The sequence below is a fragment of the Hakea prostrata genome, chromosome 7 (assembly GCF_041222555.1).
Source record: "Hakea prostrata isolate BN-2017 chromosome 7, UWA_Hpros_2, whole genome shotgun sequence".
Lineage (NCBI taxonomy): Eukaryota > Viridiplantae > Streptophyta > Magnoliopsida > Proteales > Proteaceae > Hakea > Hakea prostrata.
The window spans coordinates 49,946,165-49,955,883 of NC_142606.1; positions in this window are offsets into that span (position 1 = coordinate 49,946,165).

Below are 9,719 nucleotides of genomic sequence, written 5' to 3' on the forward strand. Positions count from 1 at the left end.
AAGTATCCGGATCTGACATGATACGACTGAGTAGATGACTTGCATTGGGCTAGGCTTCGCCGCGACATGCGCCAATACTTATACCAATGGTGATGTGAGAGAGTGGTGACTAAATCCCCAACCATGGCTTGATGAGGACCTTACCCAATTACCACGGCAGACCCAAGATATCTTATGATTGAGGGGGAGTGACTAACGACCCAAAGAAGTATGGTGCTATGGCTTAAAGCATGTCTACCTTAAAGACTAGCATACTTAAGATTAGAATCATATTTCATCATTGTCTCATATCATATTGCATCATATTGTGACTTGTATCGAATGAAATGTGTATTATGAAACAACTTGCCTTGCTAAGTTCTTTTTGAACTCATTCCTTTTGTGCAATTTGTTAGATTATACTGCAGGTACAAAAGACCTTGATGGCACGTCCTATGACCCGAGCTATGATCCCGCATACTACCCTTTAGGTGATGGCTACGCGGAGAGTCAGGATTGCTATACCAAGGAGGATTATAGTGCGTACCAGGGTTAGCCCCACATTAGTGAGGGAGCGGCCACGTTGGGTTTACTTCATCCACACTTTTGAAGAAGAAATCATTAGGATAGAAGAAACTTATGTGTAGGCCCCATTTCCCTGGATAACTGTAATCATTTGGATATCTTCACTCTAATTATTATGGATTTGTTCTCGACACAGATTGTAACTTAACTTTATTAACTACATTTCTGCTATTGCTAGAGTGACTTCTGATCACTTCTTCTCTTTGAGACTACCTCTATATGAAGTTGACATTTAATATTTCTGCACTCTGATTTACTATCTTCTCTTATTCAATTGATCTATTTATTGCTTGTTTTATACATTGATTATATTGTTCATGATTATGTTATCGTGTATGTGGGAGGCATGGCCGCTCGATCTGGATCTTCGGGCTGTGGATCACATCCTGGGTATGTCAGATAGGATACCGGCTGGGTGGATGTGACATTAGTAGTTTGTTCCCCTTTTTATTTTGGGAACCGGTTGTAATCTTTCTTTTGATCTACCTTCCGCGTACGTCTATGGAGTGATTTTCCGCCTCACTCTACACTTGATTGGTATCATTTTCTGCACTCTGATGTTCTTTTGTGATCCTTTTGAGATCCTTTCTTGACTTTTATTATTAAATTACTTGAATACAATAATTTGTTCTTGCTTTTGATTATGTTATTGTGCTAAGTGGATATGATCGTTCCTAAACTTGATCTTTAGGGCTGTGGATCACACACTCAGGTATTTCCAGATAGGATACCGGCTGGGTGGATGTGACAACTCCACTGTAAATCTTCAGGATAAAGTAGTTCAAGAGGATCCTTGAAACACCTTGTCATCATAAAACTACTTTATTTCTAATGCCAATCTAGAAACCAACACCTCAAATGATTAAAGTTGTAAATCACAACTTCCTTACAAAGACAAGTACCATACTTTTATCCTTGTTCAACCTCCCAAAATTGACAAACCATATTTTGTGCCATCACAGTCCACCAATTCCTTTGGTTTCCCAGTCCACGATGTGCTTTTCTAGAAAGAAAACCCAATCACTATAATAATATTTCTAGACTTATAGACCAATCCAATGAATATCAGACATCCAACTAAGTAACAAAAGAAGAGGAAGAGCATAATTGGAAAGCAGGCACCTAGTATAATTGAGATTTCAATGCCAACTTGGTTTTCAAACTGGGACAAAACCAATATATTTCACTGTATGCCATAAGAATACTTAGATACAAATTAACTTAAAGAAAACCAGTGCTACACTAAAAGCAACTCATGTTATTACCCTTACTTTATCTCATGAAGTGTTTTGTTTCTTAAGGTCGGCTGTTATTAGAAGAAATTTCTCCTTATGATTCTTATCCAGAAATATATATACAAGAAGAATGAGTCTTAGATTCCTGATTCATTAATACGCATTTACATCATTATCCAATTCAGAAGTTGTTGAATGCAATTCCCCATCTTCTTCATTAATCTTTGTAAGCTTAGGGAACTGACAAAACTAAAGATAGATGACCAAGATGTTATTGCTTCCTCACGCAAGACTCACAGGCCAATCGAATTCTTACAATTATTGGGATGATGTCTCCTAAGCAATAAATATATTAACTTCTAAATCACAATGTTGGCATCGGGACTGATATAAACTCAAGCAAAATGCAAAGAAATTAGAATTTACCAATAAAGGTTTGTTTAAATCATAAAGGTTGTGCATCACCCTTTCCACATAAGTACATAGCAAACAACAAGCAACTTGCATAGAGACTAAAGAGAATCCAACTTGAACAACTCAATTAATATGATACAGATCTCAGAGAAATTGTAGAAAGGGGAAATAGTTAGAGTAGAAAAGAGAATTAAGAGAAGAAGAACAGTAGAGAATTGAGAAAGAGTAGTAAGACTTTAGTTCATTCATACGCAGTACCTCTGTTCTATTACAATATAAAGGAGTGTGCTAAATCAATAATCAGTAGTTGGTTACATCTGATCTGAGCGTAAACAATCTCGTCCCTCCATAGCTAACAACCTGAGAACCTTCTAGAGAGTATAATCTTTCATATAGGTGGGAAGTTTATTTGTGCGAGTTAATCTACGTGGTGGAGCAAGGACAGGTGGCTTGGTAAGATGCTGATGTGTAACATTCCTTTCCCCATCAGAAACAACCTTGTCCTCAAGGTTGAACTCAGAAAATTGTTGTTGAAAAACTAGATGATCAACCCAAGTGGCATCCTCTAAAGGAAGGCCTTCCCACTGAACCAACAATTGGGTGGAAGGTTTTCCTGCAGTGAGTACTTGTCGAGTGTGGAGAATTGATACAGGGTGGAGCTGCTTGGGAGGCAAGTGAGGGGTGGAAGCAAATGGTGGTGGTTCTCCCGTGCAAGGCTTAAGGATTGAAACATGGAAGACAGGGTGTATTTGTGAGCCTTCAGGTAATGCTACCTTATATGCAACTGTCCCAATTTTTGTTGTGATTTGGTAAGGACCATAGTATCGTCGGCCAAGCTTAGTTTTCAAGCGATGTGCAACAGAGGACTGGCGATATGGTCGCAAACGTACAAAAACTCAATTGCCCACCTGATAAGTCCTATCCCTTCAATGTTTATCAGCCTGAGCTTTCATGCGAGTTTGAGCTCTGTGTAAATTGGCTTTCAGAGTGACTAAGATATCATCATGGCGCTGCAACTCATCTTCAACACTAGCATTGGTGGTGGAATGGTACATAGCAACTCAAGATTGGTGGGGGTCTGCCATAAGGGGTGCCTGGTAAGTGATGGGTAGTATTATACCAGAGTTCTGCCCATCCCAAGTATTTGGTCCATCGCTGCGGGGCATCAAAAATAAACTGTCGAAGATACATCTCGAGAGTGCGGTTAAGTACCTCAGTTTGGCCGTCAGTTTGAGGATGATAGGCAGTACTATATGTAAATGTAGTGCCTTGAAGACGATGGAGTTCCTTCCAAAAATTGCTGAGGAAGATAGAATCACGGTCACTAACTATGGAGCAAGGTATGCCATGATGATGGATCACATCGGAAGTGAATGTTTCAGCTACTTACATGCTAGTAAATCCTATCGGAAGTGAACTAAAATGACCGTATTTGGACAAACGATCAATAACAACCATGATAGTGGTTTTACCTTGAGAAGGAGGAATTCCAACAATAAAATCCATGGAGACATGCTCCCAAACCTGATCTGGCACTGGAAGTGGTTGAAGCAACCCTGCTGAACTTTGTGTTGGGGATTTGAATTGTTGACAAGTTTGGCATTTGGCAACATATAGACGAACTTCCTTGGTAATTCCTGTCCACCAGACGTTGGTTGTAAGGTGTTTTAGTGTCCTCATATAGCCAGCATGACCCCCTGCAGGCGAGTCATGGCATTCCTTAAGGAATTGGTGGCGTAGGACTAATGCCACAGGGAGAAGGAGTCTGCCTTTGTAAAGTAGAATTCCATTTCGTTCTTCATAATCATGGTTCTCAGAATTGAGACGAAGGCCTGCTAAAATGTGTTGTAATTCTGGAGAGTTAAGTGTCTCTGTTTGCAGAGCTTCCAAAAAAACAGTAGAGGGGTGATTGTTGCAAGAGTACAAAGGTGAGGCATTCGTGAGAGAGCATCAACACCTTGATTTTCTTTCCCTGCACGATATTGGATTTCAAATTCAAAGCCGAGTAGCTTGCTTACCCAGTACTATTGCTCTAGTGTTTGGATTATTTGATTTGTGAGCTCTCGTAAGCTTCAATGATCAGTTCTGATTATGAATTTGCTGCCCAATACATACTACCTCCATTTCGTAATGGCCTGAGTAATCGCAAACATTTTCCGTGCATAGGTGGATGATGCTTGTAACCGTGGTGTTAATTTATGACTGTAATAAGAAATTGGATGACCCCGTTGTGATAATATGGCCCCTATACCTCCACCTGATGCATCGGTTTCAACCACAAAGGTTTCAGAGAAATTTGGCAGTGTGAGTAGAGGTGCTTGCACGAGACTCCTTTGTAATTCACGGAATGCTTGCTCTGCCACTTTTGTCCAAATGAAATCTCCTTTGCGAAGAAGGTCGATTAATGGGTAAGCAATTTGGGCATACCCTTTGACAAATCTTCGGTAATACCCTGTTAATCCCAAAAATCCTCTGACTTCCTTCTAAGTCGTAGGGACTGGCCAGACTGAAACAACAAGTACCTTTGTTGGGTCTACTAAGAGTCCTTTGCCGGAGACGATGTGCCCCAAATAATCAATTTCGGTTTTGCCAAACGAACATTTGTTCTTCTTTGCATAAAGTTGATGTTGCCGTAAAAGGTCGAGCATAATTCGAAGATGTGGCAAATGATCCGCCCAATTGGTATTGTAGATTAAGAGATCATCAAAAAAAATCAATACACACCGACGTAGGTATGGATGAAATACCTTATTCATGGCCACCTGAAAAGTTGAAGGAGCATTTGTGAGGCCAAAAGGCATCAAAAGAAATTCATAATGTCCTTCGTGAGTACGAAATGTAGTCTTCTCAATATCCTCTGATCGAACACGAATTTGATGATACCTTGCTCGAAGATCCATTTTGGAGAAGAAACAAGCATCGTGAAGTTCGTCAAATAATTCGTCCGCCGTTGGTATAGGGAACCTGTCTCCGACAGTAATGGCGTTGAGCGCGCAATAATCAAAGCAGAAACGCCATGTCCCATCTTTTTTTTTTAACCAGCAACACCGGTGACGAGAAGGGGCTGATGCTAGGTCGAATTACACCGCTGCTCAACATTCCGGCGACCTGGCGTTCAATCTCCTCTTTCTGAAAATGAGGGTAACGATATGGTTGAACATTTATTGGTGGTGCCCCTGAGTGAAGATTGATCACGTGGTCGTTTGCTCTTTTTGGAGGAAGTTCGGTGGGCTCTTTGAAGACGTCTTGATAGAGGTTCAGTAGATCTTGTAAATCAGCGTGAGTTATGATTGTAATGGGCCTTTGAGTGGGCTCTAGTTCCAGCCTTGAAAGAACCATTAAGTCATGGGCTGAACTAGCTTTGCATAGCCCATGATATTGCAACTGATTGGGTACAGGTGTTGTAGCTCCATGTAGAAGGATTGTTTGATTCTTCTCTTGAAATTGTAAGGTCATCTTACGGTAATCAAATACGATGTGCCCAAGTGTTGCCATCCATTGTACTCCTAGGATGACATCTGCCTCTGAGATTGGTAATACATACGCATCTAGGAGAGTAGTGTATTGCTGCACTTTGAGTATCATCCCTCAAACATATCCTTCACCCATTAATTTGTTCCCATCTCCCATCAATATTGAGATGCCACGTGTTGGTTCGTAAGAGTCAGGTGCTTTGCAATTTCACTTCAAACAAAGTTGTGGGTGCTGCCTCCATCAACCAATACTTGAACCGGTGGACCCCTAATGAACCCTGTTAGACGTAATGTCGTTGGGGAATCAACACCCATGAGGGAGAACATTTCCCAAGTCGGTTCATCTTGCTGGGTTAACTTGGAGTCTGCACTCGTCGTTTGATCCTCTGCTCCGTCATCTTCTTCATATTCAAGCAAAAAAAGTTGCTTGGTTTTACAACGGTGGCCTGGAGAGTACTTCTCGTCGCAGCTGTAGCACAACCCCTTTTCCCTGCGAGCTTGGATTTCTATAAGAGTTAACTTCGTGTGTTCGTTGGCGGTGTTGGAAGCGTTGGAATTTTTGTTGTAAAGTCTATCGATGGTGGTAGGATGGGTGTTGAAGATCTACTTGGAAAAACTGTAGATCGTGCATAATTTCTTTTTGCTTCAACAAGTTTCTGCTCTTGAATTCTTGCTAGCATTACAGCATTCATCAGTTCCTTTGGTCTAAACGCCTTGACTTCATGGCGAAGTTCAGATCTGAGTCCAGAAACGAAACAGCTGACCAAGAAATCGTTGGGTAAACCATCCACCCAATTTGCAAGAGCTTCAAACTGTGATTGATAATCAGCTACGGTGGTAGTGTGCATCAATTTAGATAAGGATGCTCTTGGGTCCTCAAAATCAGTTGGTCCAAAACGGACCTCAAGTGCTCTGGTAAAAGCCAACCAAGTGGAGAAGAGTTTTGTCTTACTTACCCATTGGAACCACTGTAAGGCAACTCCTTCCATATGAACAGAGGCCAAATTAAGTCGCTGATCTTCTAGTGTTCCTTGGATCTCAAAGAATTTGTTGGCGCGGAATACCCATCTGATCGGATCATTGCCATCAAATTTAGGAAAATCTACTCGTGCTATTCTTGTCTAAATAGCAATGGAACTATTAGAGGTTCCTGGACAAGATCCTAAGATCCCTCTGTTATCTGGAGTCGAAGTTCCGATCGTGTTTCTTCCATCCATCGTCGTGAGCTTAGCCATTATTTCTGCTAACATAAGCAATTGCTCTGTTAACGAATCTCGTTGTTTAGCTATTGTTTCTTGAAGCGATTCAATCTTACTAGTGTCATCAATGTTTGCTAGGCTAAGTTGGAGTAATTCCTTAGCATGATGTCCTCTGGTTCCGTCAGCCATGGGGATCCGGCAGGTCGGACCAAATCGATACAGATCTCAGAGAAATTGTAGAAAGGGGAAATAGTTAGAGCAGAAAAGAGAATTAAGAGAAGAACAGTAGAGAATTGAGAAAGAGTAGTAAGACTTTAGTTCATTCATACCCAGTACCTCTATTCTGTTACAATATAAAGGAGTGTGCTAAATCAGTAATCAGTAGTTGGTTACATCTGATCTGAGCGTAAACAATCTCGTCCCTCCATAGCTAACAACCTGAGAACCTTCTAGAGAGTATAATCTTTCATATAGGTGGGAAGTTTATTTGTGCGAGTTGATCTACGTGGTGGATCAAGGACAGGTGGCTTGGTAAGATGCTGATGTGTAACATAATATGACCCAGCAAAAGAGAGGATTTAAAAGATTAGGATCAGATGGACTAATTTGGACTTGATAAGCACTGAATTTATAAGGATAGGACTTGGGACATATTGTGACCAATTCCTAGCCACTTTTCAGAAGAATTCCCTATTTGATCTGGCACCAATATGGAGATTGACATTGAGAATAGTGAATCTGACAATTAATCCACCGCTTCACAAATTCTACAAATGGCTTTTTGTGCCATTATAAGCCAACAACGAAGCAGATGAAGATCACCTCCCAACTCAACTCAACCTAACCTAGCAGCTACTTAAAAAGTTTCCGTACATAAATTCTATTATGCCATTGCTGTCTTCTCCACAGGGGGTAACTCTTCAGATTTTACTATCTTCATTCAATAAGCTTCAAGAATTTGTTGGGTGGAATTTCAAATTTTAAAAATCCCACTTACAAAGGATGAGCCAGGGTAACCACGAGCCTGTGGATTGAACAAAGCCATGAATTCATCATCAAGAAAGAAAAGTGGAAAAGCACATTCCAATGAAAACAAACAAAGAGAAATCGTGGCTTAAGATATAAGACATAGACATACCCAGCAAGAACATCAAAATTCTTCGCAACCATGCTGGAGTATAATACTTACCAATTCAAGAAGTTCAATTTTCTCTATTAGTCTTGGTCGCAATCCTTCGCCGGAGACAATGTAGAGAAGTATCTTCATGCCGTCTTGGTCTCAGTCATTCGCTGAAGAAGACGATGGTGAGTGAATGAATAGATTTAGGTTTAGTATATGTTATTTTATATTTTGAAATTTTGAAGAAATAATGGACCGATTTGGTTAACCATATCGGTCCATTATTAGACCGGTCCAGTGTTGTTTATTCCTTAAAATATATAAGTGTAAAATGCCAGCGGCTAAGATTCAGCCGCTGACACATGGCAGCCATCCGAGTGGTTCGCTGGATGGCCGCTGAGATGTTGGCCACAGAAGATTATATCCCCTTTCTCCTTGCGGTTTGTGGCATCTTTTGTACTAGTAGGTGAAGCTATAGCAATGCTCTAGGGTATTTTTGGCAGTGATTCAAGATGGGTACTTAGAAGTGTTGGTAGAACCGGACAACAAGTGGTAGTTTGTATGATCAACCGGGAGCTAATGCATCTAAGGGAAGTTAGATCTATGGTGGAAGACACAACTTGTTCTTTCTTCCCCTGGTGGTCTTTCCATTTCTTATATTCTAGGAAGGCGGATGTTGTCGCTGACTTCTTAGCTAGAAGGGTTTTGTCTTTGCAAACAAAACAATTTGGCTTGTTTCTATTTCTGGGCTTATTGGGATTTTTATTAACACCTGCTGCCGATGGCCATGATTTGGCCACGTCTTTAAATAAACCAACGGGAAAAAATGAAGGAAAGTAAATATCAAAATTACACAAAGAAAATTCAAAACAAATAAGCCAACCAACGACCTCCCAATTCCAAACCAGCGCTCAAGTGGCATTCGGATCTGGTTGGTCTACAAGGGTTGAACCCATGACCTCTCCACTGAGAAGTATGGATCATACCACTCTACCAACCTTGCATTGACATTGATTTGTCTGGTTTTGATAGTGCACAAAGTGGAGTATGCATTTGGAGCGCATGATTTTCTCAAAACTCGAATTTTTGAAGGAGAACCAAAGCAATGCCCTGGATTTATTTTCAGGAAGTCGATCTTGATTGGGAGAGCTCCTGACTTAATTTACCTGACTTCGCCACTCTGATTTGGACTCTTAGCAAGCCAAGCACTCTAGCAAGCTCCCATGAAGAAACTTCATGGAAGGAAGAGATTTTTTTTTTTCCAATGGAGTATTGCTTTTGACCTCATGATGGGAGAAGCATAGGTGTACGAGAAGGATATCGGGATCTAACCTAGTTCGTCCACCACCCAATCAAGAGGAAAAACCCTATTTATGGACTCGACAGATCAAAGTTTGGAAATTTATGAATGAAAAAACTGAATCGTAGTTGTATCAATTTTTATTTCCAATTTAAAGAGCTTGAGATGGGGATTTGTAGTGGGCATAGAAGCCTTATCAGCCTTATGAACTCCTTCCTTGGGGAGGGTTATGCAAGTGGATTTGTTGCAAGTAGATCGAGCTCGATTGAGAATCTAAGTGACTTGGACGAAGTAGCGAACGTTGCCTCGATTTCTTGATCGTAGCTTTGTCATGGTAGAGTCGTCGGTGCAGGAGAAAGAAAACAGGGGTTTCATTTTGTAAATTTTAAAAGGATAATTTTCATCTGGACCCCC